At 43.6% G+C, this 7,374-nt stretch overlaps 2 long non-coding RNA genes across 3 annotated transcripts; one reads left to right on the forward strand and one right to left on the reverse strand.

Moving 5' to 3' along the window:
- Positions 1-261: 261 nt before the first annotated feature.
- On the forward strand, positions 262-6,995 carry LOC127298597 (uncharacterized). 2 transcript variants are annotated; one of them, XR_007849939.2, is made up of 3 exons: positions 262-657; positions 1,628-1,733; positions 6,645-6,995. It is a non-coding gene; the product is annotated as an uncharacterized lncRNA (long non-coding RNA). The 2 variants fall into 2 exon arrangements; XR_011744698.1 differs by having other exon boundaries at positions 1,628-1,714.
- Positions 3,076-5,138, reverse strand: LOC127298598 (uncharacterized). The gene is made up of 2 exons (XR_007849940.2): positions 4,744-5,138; positions 3,076-3,418 (listed from the first exon to the last, which is right to left on the reverse strand). It is a non-coding gene; the product is annotated as an uncharacterized lncRNA (long non-coding RNA).
- Positions 6,996-7,374: the final 379 nt, after the last annotated feature.

Raw genomic sequence — 7,374 nt, forward strand, 5'->3', positions numbered from 1 at the left:
CTTGTTAGGAAATAAACCATAGTATTCCTTTTTATATATATAAGGCTAGCACGTATTTTGAATTTTTGAGGCAAAACTTCGACTAATAATTTGATCAATAAAATATAAGTTATATATCACCAAAAATATACCGTTGAATTTATTTTAAAGAGTTTCAAATGTTGGTCAAATGATTTGTTCTCAAGTACGCATCAGGCCTACATATGAAAATAGAGTTAGAAATATTATTTTCTTGACGTTTCTTCCATGAAACGACCTCTTTTTTCCCCCACAGGCAGAGTTGACCGTTCCATTTTTTTCTGTCTACCACCGCTCTCGAATGGAGGTTGTCTCCGCTCTCATCTAGTCTAGTGTAGAAAGTAAAATTTCTCTTCGCTTCCAGGAATTCACCGAAGTTAGATCGCGAACTCTCACCCTCGAGTACAAATGGAGCTTCAATTGGAGAAATGGGAACTGCAGTTCGATTTGGAGGATCATGTCGGCCGGCCGGCCGAAAGATTGTGAGCCGCTGAGGACCATTCGATCGGACCCGGAGCTCGAGTTTTGCGGCGATTATTGGGGCTAATAGCCGGCGGTCTGCCGATCGTGTACCTACAGAAGATAGAGGGACTGGTGCCTGGTGTTGTTGCGCATCGGCAAGGACTCTGCCAAGAATTGGTACCGACCTGTTCTTTCTTATTTCCATTCTGCAATGAGAGTACCCATATATTCTGTTGTAATATCACACGATGCTCCTTTTCCTTTTTCCTCTCATCTTCTTTTGTAGATTTAATCTCAGTGTGAGCATTCACATGGTTCTCCTAGGTTCAGTGAACATTTGGTTTGTTTTGGTTTTGCTCGTGTCATATATAAAGATGCTGAAATGTTAATATTAGTAATTTTCTGTCATAGGTTTGACTGCTTACCTCCAGGATTCCATTATTATTTAGATTCAAGGCCATAAGCTTGATATTCAGGATTTTCCCTGTATACAGACTTTTTTTTTATCATGGATACATCTGACCTAAAATTGTCCCACCCAGATATCAATTACCTGACTTCTATCCATCTATTATTTTTTAGAAAGAATAGCTTTTTGTTAATTAGAAAGGGAAAACTTGTTCAAAATTCAATTGTTCAATCATGAGAACCCTTTTTTGTTTCTAATATTGGGCTAGTGGTTTCATATTCCAGTATAGCCGATTGCGGCTGTCATTTTATTAATATTAAACCCACAACAAAAAATTGAAGCAACACATTTCGAATGAGATAGAATCGTGGAGGAAAATAACTACATAAGAAGTACTTCCTCCGTACCATGAAAGATGTATTAGATTTTCCAAATTTGGATGTATATATCCACTATTTGGTGTCTAAATACATCCAAATTTAGATAAATCTAAGACATCTTTCATGGGAAGGAGAGAGTCAAATTTTGTGATGAAACTAACTCCATTTGATTTGTTCTCGCACTCTCATTATGCGAGACAAAGGGAAAGCTCTGCGAACAAAGTGAATGGACTGTGGAACATTGATTTAGCACTCAAAGTTCTTCTAGCAACAAATTGTGAAACGGAGCTGAAGCATACCCTATTAGCTATATCAAGCATGTAGCAACTTGATACCAATTAATATTTTGCGGTTGCAGGAAGGACAAAAGATAAGTGTTAGAATTGAACCTGCCAATATGATGATACAACTACTTCACTGCGGGCCAGTCTTATACCCCTGAGAGGTATGAAAATTTCGATATGGTATGTACTCCCTTCTATTTAGTCACTTTCCTCTATTTGCTTTTGAGCATATATATATTCCAAGAAACACTATGTTATTAATAGTAATGAAATTCAAAATTGATGCTATTTCAAGGAAAAATGCACTTTTTTTTCTTCTAGCTAGTCAGTAATGGAACATAGAGATCTGTGTAGATACTTTCCTCTGATTGCTTTTATAGGTATACAAATATTTAAAGAAACACTATATTTCGAATAAAAATAGGGAAAATAGATGTTTGAGCAACAACTATTTCCTAATATTTGATGCTTAATTTTTTCCATGAGGTCTCAATAATTGGATTACTTACAAAGAAGTTATCACCAAGGATGCCATGCCCAGAACCGAGTAAGAGCAAGTCTGCAAAATAGCACGAATCATCAATAGTACTTTCAGTAATATAAATCCCAATATTCTTGCACATGATGGCTAGCACAAAATCATTCTTTACCTTTGAGCTGCACTCCGATACAGAGCTCTCTCTGTCTTGCCCGCTTTGAGAGTCATCTTCCGTGAGCGAGTGCTCCTCCAGATCGACTCTGACGGCATTGCCTGCCGGGGAAGAGATGGAAGGGTAGCTCGCCTCTCTGTATCTAGTAGTTGTAGGTGTAGTTGTAAGTCTAGCTGTAGAGTTGGGCAAGATGCTCGTCTTTGGCGTCATGCCGGGAGTTTGCATCAGATCTTCTAGGCCAGATCTGCTGCGTCTTGCTGTTCTTCTTCCTCATGACGGTGCTCCAACGGCTGGAGCCGGATGTGATGGGGGAGGAGGCGGCGGGGTTCTCCATCTTCAATAAGGCCTTCTGCTCTTGCAGATTCGATGCCGGCGGGCAAGAATTGGTGCTCCCTTCTTTTGTCATGGTGATATGGAGGATGGTGGGCTTCAATTTAGACGTCGCCTTGCGCTCAATCTGCAGTGGGGGAGTGTGGAAGCTGCTCCTGGGAGTCAATCAACGGTGGCTCGTCGTCAGCCACCGTCCAAGATGGTCGTAGGGCGACCGCTCCCGCCCTCGTCGCCGTCGGCTTCGGTTTCTTCCGGCCGGCGTGCACAGGTGATCCTAACCTCACTACTAGGAAAAGGCTTACCGCCGGCACATTGAAAAGGCTTACCGCCGGCATTTCCGTATTCGCCGGCGATCACCTCGCCGGTGGTAAGTGCTTACCACCGGCGTTCTCGAATTCGCCAGTGGTAATTGGCCGTTACCGCCGGCATTTTCCCAAATTCGCCAGTGGTAAGTGTTACCACCGGCACCTTTCCATTTCGCCAGGGGTAAGTTAAATAGGATTTAAAAAAAAAGAACGGAGATAATTCACGTAACCCATCCATCCCGTCCATGTACTATTTATTAGCTTTGCAATTATACATCAGGGCACATGTGAATACATCCAGCAAAATTCACAAAAAAAATCCACAAAATAAAGTGCTCTAACTATTGATTGCACACACAGGCATATCTATAATCCACGTATTGATTGCATCTTGATTCTTCACTTATGATGATCTTTTGATTCTTCACTTCCGATGATCAACATGTCCGTGTAGACATTGTTCTGTGCACCACTCGAAACCAGAGGTCACCAAAAGGAAAGATCAACATATAGGCGAACCATTGTACTGTTGAAAATTGTTGAAGTGCTGCTGGTCCGGCTGGAACCCAGCGGCGTCCATCTACAGGAGGGCAGTAGAGGAGAGGCAATAAAATATCATATGAATATAAAACAAATGCACCTTCAAGGCTTCAAGTATGATTCATGCTAAATATGAGAGGTTCTGTGTGCAAATCAGATACACTATTGCAGTATGTAAGGATTACGGAAATAGATGGCCTGAACAAAGTCCAATGCAGCAAATTGTTGTCTTATCAGTCATATTCCATGCTGCACATGTTTACTCAAGAAAGGCATAACCAGTCATCACATTGCAGATGTACAAATAGCTTTATTTCTTATTGTTGTGCATACTTTCATCTGTATCCAAAACAAACTCAATCAAAATGGAACCAAATGAACTCAGTACACACTCAGTTATGGGCACTGAGTTTAAATTGCAGGGCAGACAACTTAACTCAAGATAAACAATTTGAGAGGCTACAAACCCTACTGAATTATGCAGTCAGCCTTCCAACAATTCTACTTATCCATTGCGAATCCACTCTTTAAGCGAAACAGCCAAGAATTTTTAACAGGAACATGCTTAGATAATACTGTTTAAAGTGGAACAGGAATGGTGTGATTTAACAACTCGAACCCTACATGAACATTCATATTTTGTTCAATGAACTCACATGCATGCAGGAGGGATACAAAGTAGGAATCAGGCTAAGGGTGCAAGATTACTTCTGAAGAGAACTTACGAATGTAAACCAAATTCGGCGAAAGATGCACTGTCATATCTATATCTTGTAGCTATTCCATGGTGATACTCAGCCTCATCTTATTGTAAAATATAGTCATTATCGGGATGCTCTAGTATTTCAATGGGGTCACTATAATGATAAAGATGGTGAAGTAGTGAGGCCAACCACTAACATACATAAACGAATTGGCACAGTTACAAGCAACTTAGGCAATGCGGGCTGACAATATACATCAAGAATCGGAACGCTTGATTCTACAAATGCTTTTACATGCCACCAAATAAACATCTAGCGGTCTTCAACGCTACTAAGATTTTCCCATCAACGGCAGGGATAATTTTCAGCTGCCTATAACAACATAACAAAGCGTAGTGCTGCATAAAGATGAGTTCATATGCTATACTTCTCACGGTAGGTGACCACGTATCAATACGGCTTCCTTTTACTGGTATTCCTGAATCAAGGAAAAGATCCAAGCAAGAACTAAATCCAAATCCTCCCACACTAAAACAACCCTACCGATCCGGTTTCATAAGATCCAAGCAAGAACTAAATCGAAATCCTCCCCCTATAAGTAACCCTACTTATTCCTATTGCACATGCGTGGAGAAGAGCACCTGCTGTGTTGACCACGAACCTGGAGGGGAGGAGGCACGGAGGGAGATGGCGTGGGAGCCGCCGCGGGAGCGATCCGCCGCGGCCTCGTCGAGGTCGCCGATGTCGGTCCAGGTCCGGCCGGAGATGGCCTTGGACTAGATCTCCTCGACGGGGACGTCGCCGTAGTTGGCGGCGAAGGGGTCCTCCTCCTCCGCCTGGGACTTCTCGGCCTTGGCGGCCTTCCGGGCCTCCTTGTTGAGCTGCTTCTTGCTGATTGTGGAGGCGGTGAGGTCGGTCTCGAGCTCCTCCATGGAGGCGGAGGCGGAGGCGGGTGGAGGCTCCGACGACATCGCGGCGGTGGCTGCTGGCTGGGCAGCAAGGGAGGAGGGCGGCGGCGCTTGAGAGGAAGGAGGTCACGGGGTTGGTAGTTGTGATGTGCTGGGTGAGGTGTTACCCTAGGTGGATGGGTTGTGATGTGCCAAATACCCCCGGCACGCGCGGCCCAATTTCGCCGGTCGTAGTGGGCCTTATCCCAGGCGCCCCCAACCAAATTCGCCGGCGGTAACAGGAGGCTCATTCGGCTGCTCTCGGCCCAACATATCCCCGGCATTTGCTGGCCCGTTTCGCCAGCGGTAAACAGCTTATCCCTGGCATCCTCAAGCGTACTTGCCGGCGGTAACGCGAGGTGGGCCTAAAAAGGCTTACCGCTGGCAACTTTCAACCTAATTCGCCAGCGGTAATAAGTGCGGCTATAAGGTTATTCCTAGTAGTGCCTCCAGGCTTCTATGCCGTCAAGGAGGCCCCTCAGCTCTCGTGCAGTTAGCTCCCGGAGCATCGTCCCAAGTGGTCATGTTCCCGGCGAAGGTGCCCTTGGCTGCACGGCGGCGCACAAAAGCGGTGGTTAAGGAGCTGTGTTAGCAATGTCTGTTTTAAAAGTTTTGCCAAGTGTCAACATTGTCCTATGTCACAAGTTGACTCTTTTATAAGGATCAATGGGATGCGGAAAGTTGAGTGGGTATTTCTACATCCCTGTAGAAGCAGGGCTGCAATACCACATGACGCTACTGATAGTGCTACCTTATTTATATATAGTGAAAAATCACATGCATTTTCATCATTTAAATATGTCTTCCACCATAATTTCTTTCCATATAAAATGTTTTTTTATTTTTGCAGTCACAAAAGTCACATGATGTTGTAGTTTGATCGAGAAATCAGATGCTCATGGAGGAAAACATGCAACCTAAATGCTTTTATTTTGTTATGTCTCATTAGAAAAACATATATCTTTGCTCCTAATTAACTGTTGCACCAGAAATTCTGTTAGAAAGAAGAGAAAACCATCCACATGTGCTATCGCTAAGAGTGATCAGAGAAAAAGAACATGCTAGATAACACCTTAGCTATGATAATTATCATGAAACAAAGCAACCATGATCATTTGAATGGATATGGTTATATTTTGTATACCGACAAAGCCCTTCATTGCCAGGTCCAAAGTCCAGACTCCAGAGTGCTCACGTCACCAATAGAACCATGGTGTTATCCTCATGCTTGTACCTTGGTTGTAGAATACAAACCTACAAAATAAGAGAAAATATAGTACTTCCAAAGATATATTGGTAGAGACGTATCTAGAACCAACAGGAAAAGAGAAATCATACTGAACTACGGAAGGCAAACAAATCCCTGCCAGAATAGTTCCTAGCTACTAATATACTATTTTTTACCTCCAGATGCAGAATGAATCAACTGTTTGCTACTTTGGTAGAGACTAAAACTGTGTTGCCAAACTCACAGAGACAGAAATTGAAACTGTGATCACGGTTCCCAGTGCTAGGGCCACAAGAAATATCTTTGAAATAGATTAGGAGTAAGTAGAAGGTCATCCGGTTTTTGAATTAATACTCTTGGCTGACATGTCATTGCATTTCTTTGCAGCGATAATCATAGAACACACGGGGAAAGTTGGCTCGGCCGCTAGAATCATGAGTACCACAGATGTCGTCGCGGCCATCTAGGTCATCCGATTTTTGAATTAACACTCTTGGCTGACATGTCATTGCTCTTGTTTGCAGGGATAATCATAGAACACACGGGGAAAGTTGGCTTGGCCGCTAGAATCATGAGTATCACAGATGTCATCGCGGCCATCTGAGGCAGCTCCTGATCTCTACCTGCGTCGGCCTACCACAAGCCCACTTGGTGCCTAGAATTTAGGGTTCTGCACACGCACGTGCAGGTCTGCCTCAACTTCAAGTCTATACACACTTATATCTGCTTGTCATCATAGTCGACCGCCGGCCGTCTCGTAACACCGAGGCGAACTCAAGGGTATTGACGATCGTGTGCGTAAGTACCTGCAAGGAAGACTGTATCCTTGCTTTTCTTCTCTGAGAACACAAAGATCAGGTTCAGATATATCGTCTAGATCTGTATGGCATGGAGGATTGGGACTGGGAAGCATGCGTCGTTGACAATGTTGAAGTCCGGTTCCTGAGACCATGGCATAAATCTGGGATGTCTCCATGAAGCAAATCTTAGATCGTACCTAGTTTTTGGAGGCCTCTATGTAGTGTTGCTCTGTTGACTCTGTTCCGTCAATAAAGCAAATCAGGATTGAAACATTAGCCACTCATGTGCTGCTGCACTTGAAGGAGGTTGGTCGGCC

The sequence above is a fragment of the Lolium perenne genome, chromosome 5 (assembly GCF_019359855.2).
Source record: "Lolium perenne isolate Kyuss_39 chromosome 5, Kyuss_2.0, whole genome shotgun sequence".
NCBI classification, from domain to species: Eukaryota; Viridiplantae; Streptophyta; class Magnoliopsida; order Poales; family Poaceae; genus Lolium; species Lolium perenne.